Source organism: Equus caballus, chromosome 9, assembly GCF_041296265.1.
Source record: "Equus caballus isolate H_3958 breed thoroughbred chromosome 9, TB-T2T, whole genome shotgun sequence".
Taxonomy (NCBI): Eukaryota; Metazoa; Chordata; class Mammalia; order Perissodactyla; family Equidae; genus Equus; species Equus caballus.
The window spans coordinates 68,393,943-68,415,919 of NC_091692.1; the positions used below are offsets into that span (position 1 = coordinate 68,393,943).

The following is a 21,977-nucleotide window of genomic DNA, read 5'->3' on the forward strand; positions in this document are numbered from 1 at the left end:
TCGCACAGATTCACAACCATGTGACATTATACACGAATTTTTAAAATTTTGAAGCAGAACATTAATTTAGGTTCATTCTAGGTTAACAATAATTTGAACTATTTCACAAAATGCTCTTAATGTCCTTGGCAAGATCAGAGCATTTAAATAATCTCACATACCAGAGCATCATTCAGTGGCTGACCAAGATTGTAAATCCCCTAATTCATAAAATATATTTTTGGCATATATTATATATATATATATATATATATATATATATATATATATGTAATGATTACACTAAAATAGGCAAGGCAGCAATCATTTTGAATCTTTCAAACCATAACCTTTCAAAGAAATTAATTCTTCCTGTGACAAAGATTGCTAAGGCAATAAACTATAAATGGCTTTCACGGAAGCAAATCCAAATAGAAGAGTTACAATTAACATCAACACTCCAGATAACCCAGAGCAGCCCTAAACTTATTTTCAGCTTATTGAAAAAATGAAAATATGAAACAAGAAAGATGTCACACTCAACGCTAGAACCAGAATGCAATATTAATAAGTTTAAAAGAAGATGCATTAAAGGAGAGATTAATGTGAAGCTTACTCCTCATGTGGCAAGAAATAAGATAATGTAGTTTAAAAACGTTTCTCCTAAGAAATTATTAAATTCAATTTTTGAAGCAACTAAATAGGAACCATCTTAAAGTGAAGGAAGGAATTTCCTGTTTTAGACACTGTGAAACTATTTCACTGTGAACTTACTTTTGCAACAATACAGCTGATTTTCTTTAGCGTGGTGAAGCAGGTCTGAGCCAGAGCCCCACAGTAGGACTAGCTGTTTCCCTAACACACTTTGCACTTTCAAAGTCTCCATGATTTGCTTTGTGATTCCTTCCAGGGAAGGTTCCATTCTTTCTACCCTTGTTTGCTGCTCTTTGAGTAGAGCTCAAATATCTCATTTTCTCAATAATCCTCCCTAAACAAGCTTTCCACCCCTCTCTACCGCATGCAGATGTTTATTTCCTCATCATGTTTCCCAAAACACATGTTCTAGTCCAGTTATTGGTTTACAGTCTTGTCTCCATGCCTGAATTCTGAACTTTGTGTGAGCAGAGACTCTGCCTTATTTACTTCAGTATCTTCAGAACCTTCCAGGGTTCCCAGGACATATTATGAAGTGAAGTTGGACTTTTGTAGGGTTAGGTACACACAGTGCTATGTATTCCTGGGCAACTTTAAGTCTGTGAGATGAGAGCAGTAGTGATAATGATGGTGATTTAAGTACTTCGGGAGCCTGATATACAAAATTAAGAGACCATTATATCCTTTCCTTTCTTTCCAGAAACAAAAAACTTACTCATTATTATGTTCATTACAAGAAAATCCAATTTCTTTTCAAAATGAGTGCTTAATGTTTTAGACAAAAGCAGAACAAGATAAAATTACTTACACTTACTCAAGCCTCTCATTAGGTGTACTCAGGGAAATCTTAAGTACAGAGAAAATAGATCTTCATGATGTATTTGGAGGTGTGCTGGGCAAACTCCAGTTCCTACAACTTCCTCTTACCCCTCCCATTTGCTATCTGGTCTCCCCACAGAAGCCAGAGCAATTTCTTTTTCGAAGAGAAGAAATCAGACCATATCATTTACCTGCTTAAGACTCTCTGATGGCTTCCCAATCCACTAAGAATAAAACTCAGACTCTTTTCTTTGGCCTCCAGGTCCCACTGGGTCTGGCCTCTACTGACCACTCTCGTCATTTCTCACTGTGTTTTGTTTTATTCACAAGCTACAGTCTCATTCCTTTCTTCTCTTACTTGAAGGCACCCAGTTTAGTCCCACTTTCAGCCTTTGAAGAACCCTCTTCTCTCCTGGAGAGCTTTTCCCTCACCTCTTTTAAGAGACTTGCTATCTTGTTTGGATCCAGATTAAAGACACTTCCTAAGCCATCCCTGAGCGCCTAATCTAAATGGATTCTCAGATCTTCTAAGGATGTCATCTTTTTTATCTTTATTTGTAGCATTTAGCACCACTTAGCTATTTGTTTATTTTTCTATCCCTCTCCACTAGCTGGGACAATCCTTAAAAACAGAAACTTTGTTCGTTTCTCTTTCCCAGACTCCCCAAAAGGCAAATAGGGGCTCAAAAGCATTTCTTAAACAAAAGAATGTTCTACAAGGAATCAATTTCCCACAGCAACAATTCCTCAGTCCTCTTCATGTTTCCCCCTGGTATTCTTTTAAAATATTTCCCAAGGGAGTTGGAATTAAGAACACATTCAGCTAAGTTATCTTCAATGTTTAGAAAATTAGTAGATTAATTGAAAGGATCAGCATCTTGAGAAGCAAATGTTGGAAACACTCCTGATTTTGAGATATCCGAAGACAGGTGTGTCCATTCGGCTAGAACCGAGCAGACATGGACTATAGCAACTCTTCTAAGGAGTCTAGCTAACAATGAGACCAAAGAAAAGGTGAGAGAGAAGTTGGGCCAGGAGAAGTTTTTTCTTTTTTCTTTAAAATGGAAGAAGTAATTACATGTCTTTAAAAATGATGTAGTGGCAAAGATCATATTAATTAGTCGGAACATGTGTTATTGTAGAAATTTGAGAATTATTTTTTCATATTTAAGGTGCTATAAATTACCCAGAGGTAATATAGCATCTCCAAGAGGAGATGCTAATATGTAATTAGTGTCATAATCAGAGTGAAGTTGTTAGATATTTATGAAGGGAGGGATCAGAAAAGGATTTTGGTACAGTGTCTGATAACAAGCGAAAAATGCACTGGGTAAGTTTGGAGTATAATACATAATACGCTACTGTATTTATCCTGGATGTAGTGGGCCGTTTTAATTGGGCCTGGTTCATGGGGCTCCAACAGTGAGAGCCTGGGAAAAATCCCTTCGCTGCCTAGGTTTCTTCATTTTTAATATGACAAGAATATGTTATCATTTCTAAGAGTCTCTAACAGGCCTGAAAACTCTATAACTAATTGGAGCATTGCAGGTTTCAGAAGTAAAATGCACTGAAAGCAGGAGGAAAGTGCACAAAAGAGACAAGTGAAGGTAAAATTCATCTACTTCGCATCTCTGACTGGATGGCCTTATGTGCCACTCGGAAAGTGCATTACTTCTTTCTAAGTAGAGTAAATCAGTTAACAAATAGCACCGACAGGGCATGCCTAGCAATTTAAGATTGCAAAACGTTTCCTGGTGGAATACATTTTATAGATAGAAGGCACCTGAAAAATTATGTGATGTAGCTTTTTTTAAAAACTGTGGAATCCAAGTATTGTGAGATGTTAGTAGGTATTATGTAACAAATGAGTTCTGTGGCCAAATAAGTGTGGAAAACATTGCACACTATATTTGGTTGGGAGATTCTCAGATCTCATCAGTATATTAAAGGCCTTGAGAAATTCTTCAGTAAACAAACCCAATTAACTTTGAATATATATTTTATTCATTCAAGAAATATTTATTATGTACCTACTATGTGCAAAGCTCTGTCAGAGGTACTTGGGATAGATCAGTGCCAAAATAGACCAAGAATCTTGTCCTCATGAGGCTTGCATGTTGGAAGCTTGAGGTGAGGAATAAACAATAAACATAAGGATAAGTAATTTATAAAATATGATAGAAATGATAAATGCTATAAAAAATTAGAGGCATGTAAGGGGAATTAAGAGAGTTCGTGCAGGGATGGGAACAGACTTCATTCAGTATCTCATGTGGTGGTCAAGAAAGCCCTCATTGAGAAGATGACATTTGAACAAAGACTTGACAGAGGTAAGGGAATTATACAAGTAGATACTTGGGAGAATAGCATTTCAGTCAGAGAGAACAACCAAGGCTAAGGCAAGAGCAGGTCTGATGTTCAAACAAAAGTGAGGGGGCCATTGTGACTGAAGAAAAATGATCAAAAGGGACAGTCACAGGTGAAGAGATGAGAGAGGATAGCTCCTGGAGTTTTTTGCAAGCCATTGAAGGCTTTCGGCTTTTTCTCTAAGTGAAATGGGTAGCTACTGAAAGGTTTTGACCATAGAAATAACTTGAACATATTTAAGCTGTAAAAAGATCATTTTGGCTGCTGTGTTGAGAATAGACTATAGAGTTGCAAGGACAGAAACAAGGAAACTCATTAGGGGTCCATTGCAGTAATCCACGTGAGGGATCATTGTGATCTTGACTAGGAGGATAGCAGTCAAGACGGTGCAAGTGGTGCAACTTTTTTGCATGTAGAACCAAAAGAATTAGCAGATTACATGGGGAGTATGAAAGAGAGAGAGAAGTGTCAAAGATATCTTCCAGGATTTCAGCCTGAGGAACTCAAAGGATGGAGTTCTCATCAACTGAGTTGTGAAGGCTGTATGTAAAGCTAGTTTTTCAGGGAAAGATCAGGAATTTGGTTTTGGGTTTGTGATCTTTCATAGACATGGAACCTGGAGATGCTGGGAAGGCAGTCAGATGTATCAGTCAGAAGTTCAGGAGGGAGAGCTTAACTGGAGATACAAATCTGGAAGCAATCAACATGTCAATTATATTTGAAGACATGAAACTTGAAGAGGTCATCAAGATTGTGTCAGTAAAAAACAGAAATGAGTGGAAGAGTAAACCTTGGAGCCTCCAATATCAAGAGGCTGGGGAGAAGGGGACAAACCAGCAGAGGAGACTGAGAAGCAGCCAAGGAGATAGCTAAACCAGGAGAATATGGTGTCCTGGTGGACAAACGATGACACTCGCTCAAGCAGGTCACAGTGGCAATTGCGTCAAATGCTTCTAACAGGCCAAGTAACATAAGGATTGAGAATTAAACGTTGGATTTAGCAATGTGGAATCATCGGTGACCTTGACAAGTGTAATTTTGGAAGAATGATGGAGTCAAAACCCTTATGAAGTGGGTTTAGGAAAAAACTGGAAGAGGGCTAATTGGACATAAGTATAGCAAGTCTTCCAAGGAGTTTTGTTGCAAATGGCATCAAAGAGAAGGTAGGAGGGAAGTAGGGCCAAGGGAAGTTTTTTTATTTTCCCTTTAAGATGTAAGAAAGACTCGTATACTTGTATTCTTATGACAATGATCCAGAAGAGTGAGAAACTGATGATGGAGAAGAGGGGGGACTTGCTACACAATTTTCCTATAGGCACAAGTAAGGTTCTGGCTTTAGATGGCAGCACACAGTTCATTTATGGTAACAGGTAGGAAGGCAGAGTTCGTGGGGGCAGATATTGGTAGGTAAGTGGAAGGGGTAGTGGGAGTCTATAAAAGTCCTCTTCTGATCACAGAACCCTTTTCTCTTCCTCCTCAGCCCCAACACAATACTTCTCACATAGCCAGGTGCACCAGTATGCCAGAGAACACTGGGAAACACTGTTTCATTGCCCCTTCTTCACTTTACCATAAACTATATCCAGAGGGATAATATGGCTAGTCCTAGCTTATGTATATGATTAATGTTAGTAACATTTCCTTTTTTTTTACAGATAAACTACTTGAGCACTAAATAATCTAATCACTTCCAATTCTTCTCCTAAAGTAGTTGGTGTAACCTATATTGATATCATCATTCACAGACCATTTCTCAGTACCTGATACATATAGACTCTCAATAAGTATTTGCTGAACAAATGAATTCATTAAGAACTCACGTGCTTTTCCAAACAAAGAGGAGGCCAAAATATGGCAATTCACTTATTTCACTCATTACAGTAAGAGCAATTAAACTTTTTAAGTTCCAAATTATTTAGAAATGGGAGAATTATACAGTCACTGCATCATTGTGTTAATTTTCTATTGCTGCTGTAACAATTTGCTAAAACTTTAGCAACTTAAAACAAAACCTATTTATTATGTCATAGTTTTTTGTGTCAGAAGTCTGACACCAGGGCCCAGCCTGGTGGCGCAGAGGTTAAGTTTGCATGTTCCGCTTCAGCAGCCTGGGGTTTACTGGTTCAGATCCTGAGTGCAGACCTACACACCACTTGTCAAGCCATGCTGTGGCAGGCATCCCACATATAAAGTAGAGGAAGATGGGCACAGATGTTAGCTCAGGGCCAGTCTTCCTCAGCAAAAAGAGGAGGAATGGCAGCAGACGTTAGCTTAAGGCTAATCTTCCAAAAAAAAAAACAAGAAAAGAAGTCTGACACATATCTTACTGGGCTAAAATCAAGTTGTCTACATGGCTGCCTTCCTAACTGAAGGCTCTGTGGAAGAAACCACTTCCAAACTCATTCAGGTCACTGGCTTAATTCGGTTCCTTGGGTTCATAAAACTGAGGTTCCTGTTTCTTTGCAGGTGTCAGACAGGGGCTGGTTTTTGCTCCCAGAGCTGCCCAGGTGCCTTCGCTATGCTTTGCATGTGGCCTTCTCCAGCAATGGTGAGTTGAGTCTTTCTAACACTTTGAATGTCTCTGACTTCAGCCAAATTAAGTTCTTTGCTTTTAACGGTTCATGTGACTAGATTCAGCCAAAGTGGATAATAACTTATAATCTCCCTGTAACTTCAGTCACTTCTGCAAAGCCCCTTTGCCATGTGATTTATTCACAAATTCCAGGGATTAGGGCATGGACGTCTTTCAGGGGGAGCATTCTGCCTACCAAAATCTTTTGTCTAAAAGATTTAAGGTATTTTCCAAAAGATATTCCTATGAAATTATGCTTTGTCATGAGATGAGATTACAGATATTATCCCACTTAAAGAATCAAAAAGAGGCAAAAAATTTAATTAATTTCCTAAATATCATTCTTATCCTCTTCCTTTTCACTTCCACTTTATTCCATTCAATTCCAAAAACTTTGGTCAAATAACTTCTGTGTGCCAGTTGCAGTGGATATAAAGATGGAAGACATTTTCTTAGCTCTTAAGGAACTCACAGCTTACTTGGGGGAATCTCACAAACACAGTTTGCAGCAAAAGAGTGTAGTAAATGAACATTATTGGACAAAGAAATTGAGTTAGAACTGCTTAAAGTTACCTTATACCCCTTAAAGCCCCCTAATGCCATATAGAACCACAGGAATACTTCCAAAGCATCTAGATTTTCAAGGAGCCCCAGCAGTCTCTAAAAAATGTTTCTCTCCTTCACCTGTATCTTCAACTGCCTGAACAAAAATCTTTTGGGGCATTGCCTTCTGACTAAAAAAGAAAACATTTCAGGTTTGGCATGAGCCTGCTAGTCTTTCTAAAACTTAACTTTACAAAGTCAAATAAACGCCGTAAAAATCAAGGCTCCCAGTCATGATCAATAGAGTGGGGGCGGGGAGTCAAGCTGGCAGGCTGGGCTGGGGCCTGCGTATATGTCTGAATCCCCCTGGGATGCTCTTTGACCCTTTGGCAATCGCTCTTGCTGTGCATTGTAGTAGACTGCTGAAGCACTCATTGGCAAGGCTCTGAAGATTTAAACGGTAGCAATTTGTTATATAGACCCTGGCGTTGTCCTTCACAGACCAAAAAAAGACTCAGTCTTTTATTAACACAATCAAGACAACTGGCTCCCCGATTGTCTTGCTTTTTGTTCCACTTTTGGATACCAATATTTCAAAGAAAATGTGGTTTCCCCAGCTCAGATAAAGTTCTTTTATACTGTGCATTGAATAATTCATTCATGTGTTCATTTATTCCTTCCTTTCGTTGTGCACCTCCAGAATGTCAAACTGGGTAAGCTTTAGCTTTAAGTGTATGCAGACTTCCTCAATTTTTTTATGGAATAAAAAACTTAGTTAGCTTTAGCACATACAGTTAACTTAACCATCAGTCTGTAGGGATAAAAGGAAAGCAGGTGTACCATTCGTATTTTTGAGCATCCAGTGAGGCCCTGATCGGTCCAAACAGACATCAGTCAGAGGTCTTGGGCAGCATCCTGGAGACATCTTGCTATACCTGGTATGGCATTAACTTTTTAGTTTTTGGAAACTGGGTAGATTGAGAGGGTCTTAGGTATCAGAGGAAAGGTCATATTACCAATTGGCAGGAAAATATTTAGATATTTATACAATTAGTATGGCCATACTAGTCATGAGAGCTAAATACCCATCCTGAGGGAGAGGGTGTTTGTGAATTAACAGTTGAGTTTCCTATGGGCAAATCTTTGCATAGTTTATTTGTTTTGTCCCATTCACTTCTTTAAAACTCATCTTAGAGAAATTTTTCCCAAATCTCCCTCTTTTTTAGAGTCACCCGGTGAACTTTATCTGTTTATTTATTTATTTATTTTGGTGGGGGAGATTGGCCCTGAGCTAACATCTCTTACCAATCTTCCACTTTTTTGCTTGAGGAAGAGTGGCCCTGAACTAATATCTGTGCCCATCTTTCTCTATTTTGTATTTGGGTCACTGCCTTGGCATGGCTTGATGAGTGGCATAGGTCTATGCTGGGGGTCCGAACCCACGAATTCAGAGCCATGGGAGGGGAGCCCCCTGGACCTAACCACTAGGCAATAGGGCTGGCCCCAAGCTTTATTTTTAATTTTAATTGTTTTTAAAAATTATTTAAAATAATATGTGCACATGGTGAAAAAAAAATCAAACTGTATAGAGAGCTAGAACATGAGAAGTAAATCTCTTGTCCTATGCGTCTGCGTGTAGAATCGCACCCCAGAAGAATTCACTTTTCACTGTTTCACTATTCAGTCCTTCAGTGGTTGCCTCCATAGCTAAACACAATAGTTTTATTTCTATGATTCTTAATAATTTTAAATAACCTTCATTTAATTTGGAGACCTTTTAAAAACACATAGACCACCAGGACCCGCCTTCCTAGAGTTTGATTCAGTAGTCTATGTTGGGCTTGGGAATCTGAAATTTTGAAAAGTTCTGATATGATCCATTTGTTCAGCCAGAGTTGAAACTAATTTATCAGAGAAAGTAGGGGATGGATAATAATATAACCATGTGTTATTATAAAGATCTTTGCTCAACCAGCACGGCCATGCTTGATGGAATTTTAGAACCTGCAAATTTCTATTCACTCAGAAAACATCTTACCTTGCTTTTCTCATCTTTTTCTATTTTCACATTTTTTTCATTCCTTTTCTAAATCTGTTTGCCTTACTATAAGCCTCATTTTTGTGTCCTAGAGCAGATCTGTTAACCCTAGATTCCCTGCTTTTCTATCCAGATGTAGGGAGTTGAATAAATTTCTGTGTTACATCATTGTCCAAAGAAAATGGACCTGATGAAAGATCATTAGAGTGGTAGACAGCAGAGTTCTCAAAAAAGATGTTCAGAATTTTCTGGGAAATTCTCCTGATCAATTAATAGGATACATGTTCTCAATAGCTGGAAACTCAGCATATTGATTTAACATAGCAACTTATATTTAGCAAAAATTACTCATCGTACTCAGGAGCATAAAATCTCTATGCTCATTTCTGCCTGCCAAAGCATTTAATGCCGCTCCAGTTGTTTATAATAAGGTTGGTGCTGAGTTTTCAAATAAAAATTTCTTCTACAGGATGCACTCAATCACTGGGAGTATTAGGTGATAGAGAGTACAAATACACACTCAAAATAGGGCATGGCATCTGTTAGGTTCTGCTTGCTAATAATTTTCTGTTCTTATGCTAAGCCTCTGAGTATTACCAATATACTTAACACAGGGAGCCAGCCTTGTGCTCTGGGTGAATGGAGCAACCAGGTTAGTTTGGTGTGTCATATAAAAACTGTTCTTAGTTGTATCATGTCTCAATATTTTGAAGTGTTGTTTTGTAGAAGATTTTAAGTTTAATCATTATTTCCTGCAGAAGGAATTGCTCTTCTCAATTTTTACAAAAATATCTATAGATATTCTGAGAATCTACACCAACCAAAACCAGAAGAAGGAAAGTATAAGGGAAAAAAACAATTTTTTTTATCCTAAATCAACTTGTTTCAGAATTTACCAGCAGATTTTTCTGATCCCCAGGATGTAGAGGCATAGACTTAGAATTTGATACTTTCCTCCCAGCTGCCTTAACTCCCATTCCCAACTCCTGTACATAGCGCTTCTAAGCTCCACCAGTTTTTCCTCTCAAATATGTTAGACAATGAATAATTAGAAGTTAAAACATTTTTAAATATCATTTACAATAGTGTTGAAACCATTACTACTAATGTATTAATTTAACAAAAGTTGCACAAAATATTGCTTTACTGAAAACTACAAAACAGCGCTGAGAGAAAAGGCAAAAGACCTAAGCAGGAGAAAGAAATACTATATTTATTGATTGGAAGACTCAATATTCCATTCTCCCCCCAATTTTATATATATATATGTGTGTGTGTATTCAATATAATCACAAATTATCTAAATTCCCTGTGGGCTTTTAAAGAATATAGACAAACTGATTTTAAAATGTATTTGGAAATGCAAAGAACTTAGAACGTCCAAAATATCTTTTAACAAAATTAGACATACCTGACTTCAAGATATGTTTTAAACCTACAGTAGTAAAGACAGTGTGGTATGAGTAAAATAACCGACAAATTAAAATATAGAATCTAGAAATAGACTTGCACATGTATGATCAAATAATTTTCAACAAAAGCATCAAAGCAATTCAATGAGAAGAGGAAAATCTTTTCACAAATGGTGCAAGAAAAACTGAATATCCAAATTAGAAAACACTTCAATTACTACCTCAATCCGTACTCAAAAATTAATTTGAAATGCATCATAGATTTATAAGTAAACGTTAAAATTATAAAACTTGTAGAGTAAAAGACAGTAAAATATTTTCATGAACATGGAGTAGGCTAAGATTTTGAGAAAGGATAAAGAAACCATACATTGGATTTAATTGTAATCACAAACTTTTGTTCATCAAAAGACACTGTTAAGAAAATAAACAGATTAGGGGAAAATATTTATAACAAGTACATTTGACAAAGGGCTTATAGTCAAAGTATATAAAGAATTCATATAATTCAGTAATAATAAGGCATATCATTGCATAAAAATTGGACAAAATATTTGAGCAAACACTTCACAAAAAATGCGAACGACTAATAAGCACATTAAAAACTGCCCAACATCAGTAATCCTCAGGGAAACGCAAATTAAAACACATTGACAAAAGATTGACAATACCTCAGCGTTTAGAGGATATGGAGCATCTGGAATTCTCTTACATGGTTGGTGGGGGTACAAAATGGTACAACTACTTTGGAAAATAGTTTGGCGATTTCTTAAAAAGTTAAACATATATGTACTCTATGACTCAGCTACACTCCTTGTTATTTACCTAAGAGAACTGGAAACATCCATCCACAGACTTGTTCTTGAATGTTTAGAACTACTATATTCGTAATAGCCCCAAATTGGAAACAACCCAGGCATGTATCAACAGGAGAACAATGATTACATAAACCAGATATATTCATACAATGGAACAACAATAAAAAGAAATGAACTACTGATACATACAACAACATGGCTAAATATCGAAAAACTCCACTTAAGATTTGTGCATTTCATTGAATGTAAAGTAGAACTTAATGAAAAATTTTGAAAATGCCTTCCAGATTTATCCATTGTGGCTTATTGCCTTAATAACCAGGGAGTTTTTTAAATGCAGGACTGTGTTTTATTTATGTTGATATCCCAGTGAATGGCCCAGTGCACGGCACATTTTGTGCCTTAACAGAGTCCAGGCACGAGCCAGTTGCTGAAAAAAAAGATCTAGCTTTGCCATTCCACAGATATCAAGCATTATCTAGTCTGTTCATTCCAGAACTTCAAGCTACTTCAAAACCAGTGAATCTCTTCATTCTTCTCCTCCGTGTCATCCTTTGGCACCATTCAAAATACGAGTTACTTCAAGTATTTGTCTCATTTATCATCATCTCTGTTAAGTTCAATGTTTCCTCCCCTTTCCCCTACTCCAACTCATCTTTCTATTATTTTCCTCTGTGCTAAATTCTTTATAGCCTTTGGAACTTTTTTTGTTCCAAAAAAGAAGCAAGGAGAGAAAAAAGCTAAGGAAAGAAGAGAGAAAATCCTCCTGAAGGAGCCTGAATTTTTCACCAAATGCTCTAGGTTCATCCTTGCATTAATTGAAGCAGGGGACATTTGAGACCTTGAAGCTCTCTCAAGTGGAGGGTGTTTATTATCCCACTCTCACACCTGTGTAAGTTACCATGCATTCTTATTACTTCTGATTGACATCGAAACTATATGTTTTTTAAAAAGTTTTAACAAAGACAAACAACAAACACCATCTCTTTGTAGCTCAATGACATATAGTTCACTGCCACCCTTTCTGCTTATCACTGACGTCTGTTGAAATCCTAGTGACTCTCCTACATTCACTAAGGATTCTGGCATCTGACTCACTCTGTCTCTTTTAATCCCATATCATCCTATGTCAATGTCTATGTAGATGTCTCATTCCATATCTTAGTTTTCAAGTTCCTTGACCTTCATTTCCATCCCAGTTTAGCAGCCCACTTCCATGTCTTCATCATGGTCCCATTTATTGCCTACTTCTTTTTTATTAACAGTTTTATTGAGATATAATTCACATACCACAAAATTTACCCATTTAAAGTGTACAATTTATTTTTGGTTTATTCACAGGCAAGCGCAACCATCACAACAAGTCAATTTTAGAATATTTTCATCACCTTAAGAAGCAAACTTGTATGCTTTAGCTATCATGCTTCTGTACCCCCATTCCCCAACCCCTCAGCCATGAGCAATCACTAATCTACTTTCTGTCTATATAGATTTTCCTATTCTGAACTTTCCTGTGAGTGGAATCATGTAGTATTGAGACTGGCTTCTTTTTCTTTAAGCATAATGTTTTCAAGGTTTATACATGCTGTAGCGTGTATCAGTACTTCATTCCTTTTTATGGCCAAATAATATTCCATTTTATAGATATACCACATTTTGTTTATCCATTTGTCCATTGGTGGACATTTGCATTGTTTCCACCTTTTGGCTAACGTGAATAACGTTGCTATAAATATTCATGTACAAGTTTCTGTATGGACATATATTTTCATTTCTCTTGGGTATCTTCCTAGGAGTGGAATTGCTGGGTCATATGGTATCTTTATGTATTGCCTACCTCTTAATATCCAATGTGTCACTCTCTGACCACAAATCAGGCTTTGTCATTTTTCTCTTCTCTGCACACCTACTCTGCAACTATATAAAGATACAATTTCATTTTTCCCCAAACTATGTGATCTCTTCTAACTTTATTCTCTTACCTATATACCCCAGGGCCTATCACTTGAATCATTCACTTGACACAATTCTCAAATCTCTTGCCTTGTTTTCTTTCTGTTATCGCACAATATGAAGCCCTAGCTTTGAGTTAATCTAAGCATTTTCTGCTCTTAACAACTTCCTAGTTCAGCATCATTAAAAATTCCTAATCTATAACCTCAGCTGGGCTTTTGATGCTGTCTGTCAGTGCTTTCATTTGTCCTAAGTCAACATGCTATTTTGTTTCCCGTAACAGCTACTTCAAACTTTGACATCTTTTCTCAAACACCTATATGATCAACCTGTACTCATCCCTCCAAGCTCTTTCATTCCTTTTCTAGCCCTCTCCCCACATTCACTCTGCTCCACATCAGCCCCCTCCTTGTTTCTAATCACTCAAAGTATGTTCCCTCTTCAGGGTCTTTGCTCTTGCTGTTCGTTATGACTGGGAAACTCGTCTCCTTGTTGTTTGCAGTCTCGCTCCGTAACTTCATTCAGGTCTTTTCTCAAATGTCAACTTATGAGAGAGGCTTGTTTTTCTAACCTAACTAAATTAGTATCATCTTCCAACAACCCTCTTATCATTACTGTCTGTCTATTTCCCTGCTTTATTTTTCTTCTTAGCTCTTATCTCCACCTGACATTTTTTTTTTATTCATTTATTTGTTGTCTGCTTTCCCCACTAGGATGTAAGTTCCATGAGATTAAGGCATTTGTCTGCTTACGGTCACTCATGTATTTCAGCAGAGGGAAAAACCTGGATATAGGAAGGAGTCAATAAATTTTGTGGAATAAATGAATTTTATAGAAACCTCCTATTATTCCACTTTCTTCCTCTCTCAGAAGATTACTGTCTCCCTCTACTCTCATTATCCATCCAATCTCTTCCATATGTACCTGAACTTTCTTCTTACTGTTCACAGTAGAATAGATGTCCCGCTCCTGTCAAAGAGAACCCTTCCACCTATGTTCTTTATCTCATCTTTGCCTTTTAATCTGGCAAATTCTATAATTTATTCCCTATTTTTCATATATCCTTAACCTCTCCTCTGCTGCCACTGCCTCTTTTCTTGGAGCCAGTAAGCACACTTGAATATGTTCTACTTTTAAACACTAACAAACAAAACCCACCACCAACTAAAATAATCTTCTCTAGAACCCACATTCCCCTTTTATGCTACTTTTTTTATATCTATATTTTCATTCACATCCAAGCTCCATGAGAAAGAATTCTATTCATATTATTTCCACTTTCTCGTTGCTCATGTCACTCCTCAACCCACAGTAGCCTGAATTCTTCTCTAATTACTGTACCAAGATTGCTTTTATATTAAGATTGCCCATGATCTTCATAAGGTCAAAATCAATAGACAGTGTGTTTCTCTTTCCTAAGAACTCTTCTGGGGCAGTTGACTTGTTGAGCATATCCATCTTCTTGATACACGCTTTCCTCTGTTATCGTGACGCATTTTTCCTGCTCTTTCTGATTGTTTTTTCTCATTCTCTAACACAGGCTCAGCTTCCTCAATTTATCCGTTAAATGTTGATGTTTCCTAGGATTTCAGATGCATCCCTGACTCTGTCCAGTCACACTAGCCTTCTTTCAGTTTCAAAAAATGCAAACTCATCTTTTCCCTGTGCCTTTAAATTTGCTATCTTCTCTGCCTGGAACACTTCTCTTTTGTCCCTTTACTTGGCTGACTTCTTGTCCTTTAATTCTCACCTTGAGTATGACTATATCCATCAGGGTCCTTATAGGAAACATATGACATACTAAAAAGGGAGTCATTAAAGAAAATTTAAGAAAAATAGCATTTATAAAGGTATGGACAGGATTAAGGGAAAGGTACAAGGATGATAAAACACTCTAGGACTGGTAACAGCAGGATGCTGGCCATCAGAAGGAAGCACAGGCTACCAGAACTGGGTGGTGGTTAATGCTTTAGAAGAAGGCTGCCTGACAGAAGCTGTGTCCTTCAGAAATGCAGCCATTGTTAAACCGTGGTCAAACAAAAAGTCAGAAGGAAGAATAAGTACCCCGACTTGTGCTTTCCTCTACTCTTTAACTGGCTGAAACTATCAGAAGCCGGAGGTAAAAGGAGCTTGGTTGATGTTGCCTCTGTAAGTCATCCTCCAAGACTGAGAATGATGAAGAGTGGAATTGTAGGGCCAAGCAGTCAATACCCAGAACAGTTTATCCCCTTTCCTCCTCAGCATCCACTGTTGTCCTTTGTCAAGATGAAACGCCGGGCTATAACACAGGGGAACAGAAAGTTCTATCAGCTAACATGTCATTTTGGGGTGATGCCAATTCAGTCAGAATCCTACCTGAAACTTAAAATATTAGCACCAGTGTACTTCATATAAGGTAGCAGTAAAAAGGGTAGAGAGAATCAATTAATTAAAATAAAAATAAGCCCTACAGGGGCTGGTCTGGTGGCATAGCGGTTAAGTTCGCGCACTCCACTTTGGTGGCCCAGGGTTCACAGGTTCGGATCCCAGGTGTGGACCAACACACTGCTTATCCAGCCATGCTGTGGCAGTGTCACATATACAAAGCAGAGGAAGATTGGCATGGATGTTAGCTCAGGGCCAATCTCCCTCACAAATAAAATAAAATAAAATAAAATAAATAAACCCTACAGTCCCTGATTCTGCAGCTAGTCATAAGGACTACATATTTATATCTTTCTTCCTCCACCAATCTTTCTATGTTCCCCTGTCTCTTGGCACCTTGGCTGTTTTTATTTCCCCCTTTTTGCTGCTCCATACCTTCTTTGCCTCAGTGTACAAGTCTTTATTGATTGGTACAGTTTTTCTTAAACCAGTACCATTGGGCAAGAGAGTACTGAGAAATAGCTCAGTAAACCCCTGAATACCAGTCTTCTTTGCCCTTGCTGTGTAGCACTGATCCAATTTTCCCAGAAAATAAGTATCAATTATTCTGGCCAATATAATTTTCTCCTTCTTTGTCTGTTGGCTCAGAGTTTGAAAAATACAAAATAGTGAGGTGGCAGTTCCAACTCCCACCTTAATGGAACAATGACTATATTCCTTGGTGGAAGCACTTCTCCAGGAGGCACTCAGATCTCCAACTCCAGATCCCAAGGTCATAGACAGGGGCCTCTCCTACCTCCATCTCTTTTCCCAGATCCATAATTTCTGGCTTTTCGTAAGATGTCCCCACATATTTACCACTGGTTTAAGTCATATAACAAATTCTACAGGACAGCAGCTCAGCCTTGAAGAATATTGGCTCCAAGCTCTCACCATATATAAGTTTTTCACTGGCTATTTCACTTATTCTATCAATTCAGCTACTTATTGGTTAAAATACTCTGTAAAACCAGTGAATTCTGTAGCTGTGAGCTCACTTCATCATTTCTTTCGCCAGCAAATTTGATCTGAAATGGCGTCCTAATGTAAATGATATAGTGATAAATAAAACTTTTTATTAAGATCACATTTTCACAGATGATGGTGTTGACAGAAGTACTGCAGTCAGAAAAGGGTAATCTGTACCAGAATGTCTACCTATTCCTGAGGGGACAGATAGCTTCACCCTGCTCACCACCTGATGATGGAAGGGCTCTCCAAAGTAATTCACGTGGCACTGGTGCTTGGGTGGTACCCCAGGGAATGGGCCAAGTGAAGCTCAGCACCTGCCTTTGCTGTTGGCTGGTCCAGTACTCACCTTTGTTGAGGGGAAGCCCATCTTGAGCTCATGAAGAGCTGCCACTCTTACCATCATGGCATCCTTTGCACATGGGCCCATTGAGTAAGCACTGAGATCGTATAGAAAGAGGCCAGCACACCAGGTAGACCCATTCATAAACCAGGCCCACAATTTGTGCTTCTTTGTTTTTGACCAGAGGGAACTGCCCATGAAGACATGGGTGTGGTGATGTTGTAGGAACAGATACCATGGGACTCTGAGTCATCTACTCATGAAGTTGACTTGTGTGTTTCACACACTGCTGAGCATGTTAAATTTTATGTTTCAATGGATTAGATAACAGTTCATGATGGGCAGTGTGGGTCACATATTCACTTGGTGTCTCGTTATCAGGTGTTCAGTCTTTTAGGGCCCAGTAGCAAATCTAGGTGTTACTTTTCAAATAGAAAATGGTGGTTAGAAGCAGGCTTGGCCTTCCCCCCAAGTTGTAGAGATTTATTCTGTGATTATTCTACTCACTAGTGCTAGCAGTTCCATTCAGGATCTCTTCTCCCATAGACACTTCTGATACCATTGGGTTACTGCTCATAAGATCCAAGTGGCAGGGCAGTTTGTAACACATCGAGAACCTGCTGGAAAGCCTTTTCTTATTCCAAGTCCCACCCAGAGTGGCAATGTTATGGGTCACCTGATAAGTGGGTTTGAAAAGCACACCAAGTATGTTAAATGTTGCCTCCTAAATCCAAAGAGTCCAGGTAATGTGCCTCCTTCTTGGTGGTGAGATGTGAGAAAGAGCAACTTGCAACTTGTCTCTCACATTAGAGGGCATATCTGGATGTGCCCACAGATCACTAGACCTAGATATTTCACTTATGTGCAGGCCCCTGAAGTCTTACACTTGTTTCCCACATTCTGCTTGGCTTCTATTTCATCAGGCATGTAGGGTGCTTACTATTCTGCTCAATGTGTCCAAGTGCATAATATTACCAATATAATGGACCAGCATGATATTCTGGGGGAAATTAAGATGAAGAAGGGGCATCTGGATGCTATATAACATAGAGCAGGCATAGTGACATAAACCTAAGATAAGATAAGGAGGGTCTACCACAGTCCCTGCCACATGAAGAAATGCCATCATTGTCATAGATTTTTGTGTTCAAAACACTCATATTACTATTCTACCCTTGAGTTTTAATTTCGATAATTTTGCCCTCCTTATCTGATTATTTAGTGATCACCACTTTGACTCTACCAGTTCAAGATCCCAATATTCCTACTGAAATCCAAGAGCCCAATTTCTTTGAGGCATCCCTCAATGCCATCTCTGGATTACAATTAACACAGAGTTTTTCGAAGATACTAATATCCCTACTTGCCATTTCTTAATGTGTTGATGAGGGAAATATCTTCTGATCTTGTATCCTAGGGGATATGGCTAAGGTTGCTACACAGTTGGCACATAATAGGTTAATTTCCATTCTTCTCAGCCTTTTAGACTCCCTCTATCTAAAATATGCCAGGGAAATGTCAGCATTGCTCCATCACTTGTTGCAGCCATGATGGAGTCCAGGCTTCAATTAATCAATCTAGTTGAAGAAGCCACATGCCACTTCCACGTGCCTGAGCTTCCAAATTAAATTCTGAATCCTAAAAATGTGCTCCCATGTCAGTAAATCAGCCTGATATCATCTTATGATTTGACTACCAAGGTCTAAATCACTTAGAATCTAGTCCAATACATGTTCTCAGAATTCTGCTTACATGAGTTAGGAAGATTCCGCCACTCCTTCAGTCCTTGAATTTCTCCAACTGTGCGATGCTGGACCTGGAGGCAATGAGGAGTAGTGAGTGTGCATCCTGAAAAGAGACAGCATGTCCTTGTAAGCCTCTCCCAGGCCTGGCCAATTAAAATCCTCCGGGTATGATCCTTCATGAGCTTTTCTCTTTCACCCTCTGGATGTTGCCACCTAGGGTTTCCTTGGAGCTATGCATTGAGTAGCAGAGCTTCCATTGGTCTCTAAAAGACTGCTTGGAAAGAACCCCATGCCACCCTACCTTACCCTCCACCAGCAACCTGGCACCACCAGTGGACCGTTAACATAAGATAGTAACTCTTTTGTGTTTGATCCATTTTATATTTGAGAACTGCTTTTTATAACAGTTTGCTTACCTTAAATTATACAAGGCTTTTTTTACTTTCTTTTTTCTTTTTACTTGAAGTGTGGCTTGTAAATTATTTTAAGAATGGAAAATTACATGATTCTTAGAATTAATGTCATAGATAGTCTCTTCTCCCTGATGGTACTCCTACATAAATTTGTAGATATGACAACTTTAGTGATAATTAGACATTAGTCTGCATGCCACTCTTAGAATGTTATTTCTTCTTTCCCATTAAAGAAGCTACATTCTCACTGTTTTATAAAAGCTGCAATTTTCATCTCCAGGAAAATCTAAAACATATACATAAAACCTTTAATCTAAGAAAAATATCAAGTTGATAAGCAAAATGATCTGAGCAGCTACCAAAAGGGATCTTGATGCAGGACAAATGTCTTCATTGTTTTAAATATTTAGCAGTTAAATAACCTTGAAATTTTTGGCCTTGCAAAACTTTCACCAGACCCCTGCTTACCATACATATCGTTTGTCATGCAGGTAGGTACACTATTGGGCTATGTGAATAGAACCTTGAGTTACTTTTCTAGAAGAAATGATAAATCTACCTTGATAATCACACTCATTATAAACAAGGACATAAATTTGTAAATGACCTGATTGTAACATAGGCCAATTTATTCTTTATAGAATTCAATATCATACTTCATTACAGATGCCCTGTGGTCAGATTATTTCTGAAAACATATGCTTAATTCTATAAAGTAGAATAGAAACATTAGTAGTTTATTAAAAGCCCCTTAGACCTCCTGCGTATTTTCTTTGAAGTGTCTACTGTATAAGGCAGAGTGGTACAGTAGGAAATATGCTGACCTGAATGTCAGAAAGCTGGGGGTTCGTATCCTGGCTCTGCGACTTACTTTATATGAACTCCTGAGTAAATTACTGAGGCCTTAAATTACTTAAGCCTCATTTTTTCTCAACCTCCAAATGAAAACTTCTTAGGGTACTGATGAGCAGCTAATATGTATAAAGTGCCTGGTACATAGTTCCTTCTTGTCCCTTTATTTCCTTTGGCTCTAGCCTGATTCTTCTTGATTGAATTAACATGATTTCTCAGTGACTTGCATATCAAATCAACTTGGCAGAATTATCATGTGCTCCAGATACGATATCACTCAGAATATTTGTCCTTTGGATCTGGTTCATGCATTATTTAAAAAGCAAGCATAAGTTGTTTATGAAATTAAATGTGTGGAATCTAAATATTAAAATATATTCAAATTCATCATTTTACATCAAAGGCAGTCTGACTTTGAAATTCTCTTCTAACATTGGCAGAGGACACTAAGCTACACTCACCTCTTGGGACCAGTAAAGACAGGCGTCTCTTGTCTGGGCTAAGCGTGGATCCCTGTAGGTATAAATCGATAAAATTTCAATACAATCCACTACAATACAATACAGAACAAATTCAATAGAGGAGGAATTTTCTGAATAGTATTTACTCAAAGCAATGTTCTTCATATTTGTAAGAGGATATGAACGTCTTTAGAAGCCAACTTAGGGTAGAGGAGGCTGATGTATGCTAATCTACCACACACCTCTACTTTCTCATTTTCTCTTCAGTCCTCAATTCCCTGTAAACTGGTTTTGGTACTCTCTGTTTTGCCAAAACCATTCTTGATAAGTAGCACATAGTCTCCAAATTAATAACTACTAGGAGCACTGTTCAGTTCTTATTGCATTGTATCCACAGCTGCATTTCAAACTAAATGTAATTATTTAAAGTTTCCCATCATCATTTTAATAAACTTCCCTCTCTGTTTTTACTATTTCTTTAACTGATTTCTCTTGATGTGTTTCGGAGTCTCTCCCCTACACTCAGCTACTTTTCACCAGAGGTTTCACCTTCAGCCCAATAGTCTTCTAAATGTATGTGCTCTTTCTTGAGATGACTCTAGTTTGACCCACAGCCTGTGGGACTGCTCTATAGGTGTATTCAGTCCTTCCTCGCTACTGAAGCTTAATATATGTTTGTAAATGGATCTTAGCTGTATATCTCCACTTAGGATGTATGTTAGGGGTCTGTGTCAGACAGCTGTTAGAGTTTCTGCCCGGTTCAGAACGCCTTCTTTCTAAGCACGGCTCCTGACACACTGTTGTGGCAGATCTTGCTTGTGGTCTCCTTAATCTCCATTTCTTCTTCTATCCTACTAATAGAACTTTCATTTTATTTGGGGTGTCAGTGTGCCCAGCTAGTAAATTAAATGTCAAAACTTGACCAATGAGACAGAAATGACATCTTCTATGGATTCTAGAGAGTTTTGCTTTTCCTAATATAGGAAACACCTCTTCTTTTTTTTTTGCAAGGAAGATTGGTCCTGAGCTAACATCTGTTACCAATCTTCCTAAAGATTATTGCTGAGCTAACATCTGTGCCAATCTTCCTCCATTTTATTTGGGATGCCATCACAGTGTGGCTCGATGAGCAGTGCTAGGTCTATGCCTGGGATCCAAACCTGCGAACCCTAGGCTGCTGAAGCAGAGTGTGTGAACTTAACCACTACATCACCAGGCCGGCCCCTCTTCTTTCTTTTCTTTTACCTGGAATGCAAATGAAAGCTGAAGGAGGAACAGCCATTTTGCTACAATGAGGTAGCCTTAAAGATGAGATCCACAAAGTGAGAGTGGTAGACAAGACAGACAGAAGCAGCTGGAAACACTGTTGACACTGGAGCTTCTGAACCACCTCTGGACTCTTGTATTATTTAGAATTAATTTCAGCTGTGAGCAAAATAATAGTGGCATAACAAGATAGACATTCATTTCTCTTTCTTGTAAATTACGTCCAGGGATGGCTGATTCCTTAGCCGTTAGGCACTCAGACTCCTTAAAAAATTTTGTTGCTTATGACTTTGAGAATAAGAAGGCAGCTAGGCCATATAATCCAGTTTTTATATCCACATTTAATTCATGAGCAATAAGAAGGACATAA

General features: G+C 38.2%; 1 pseudogene; it reads left to right on the forward strand.

The window, feature by feature from the left end:
- Positions 1 to 4,428: 4,428 nt before the first annotated feature.
- LOC111775095 (large ribosomal subunit protein uL13m pseudogene) overlaps positions 4,429 to 21,977 on the forward strand; it is a 29,825-nt pseudogene continuing 12,276 nt past the window's right edge.